This window comes from Ictidomys tridecemlineatus, chromosome 1 (assembly GCF_052094955.1).
Source record: "Ictidomys tridecemlineatus isolate mIctTri1 chromosome 1, mIctTri1.hap1, whole genome shotgun sequence".
NCBI lineage: Eukaryota > Metazoa > Chordata > Mammalia > Rodentia > Sciuridae > Ictidomys > Ictidomys tridecemlineatus.
In genome coordinates, this window is record NC_135477.1 from 95,442,747 (window position 1) to 95,443,416 (window position 670).

The window sequence follows — 670 nt, forward strand, 5'->3', positions numbered from 1 at the left end:
ATGTCTAACAAAATATGAAATAATAATTTTGATATGTAAATTCAAAATATATATGAGTTCAAATTAGGGAGCAAGAAGCTGCAAATTACAACAATGAGATACAGATTTAAACCAATTCTCAACACTAAGTGTAAGTACCCTTCAATACAGAAAGAAGACCTTCTATGCTACTAGTGAAAGTGTAAATTAAAAATTTTGGAAGAGTGCTCAGCTATTGTGAATCAGAAGTTTAAAAAAATTAAAAGCACAACTGGATCCTTCAGTTCATAAGCGTGATGATTGGGTGTTCAAGCTATTGTGTGAGACCTGTCTCTCTCTAAACCTTGTTATGACATAGGCACATTACCCATCTGACCTGAACTTTGAAAAAAAGAAAAAGAAAAAAAAAAGAAGCGTAACTCAACAGTTGCATTTTTAGGAATATTTCAAACGAAAAGTAAGGCATATGAATAAAACTTGCAAATAAATAATCACATAGCAGTCAAAAAGCAGAAACAATTTAAGTGCCCTAAACAAATGATGAGGGGGTGAGTCTATTTGATATAACAATTTTAAATCAGTAAATCCATCATAAATCAATAAACGGCTGGTGATATTTAATCTGCCATTTGTATTACATACATAAGATAAACATGCTGAACAAAGGATAATACATGTATTATGTACACAT

General features: G+C 30.7%; 1 non-coding gene across 1 annotated transcript; it reads left to right on the forward strand.

Moving 5' to 3' along the window:
- The first annotated feature begins 254 nt into the window (after nt 1–254).
- On the forward strand, nt 255–356 carry LOC120886027 (small nucleolar RNA U13). The gene has a single exon (XR_005728805.1). It is a non-coding gene; the product is annotated as a small nucleolar RNA U13 (small nucleolar RNA).
- Nucleotides 357–670: the final 314 nt, after the last annotated feature.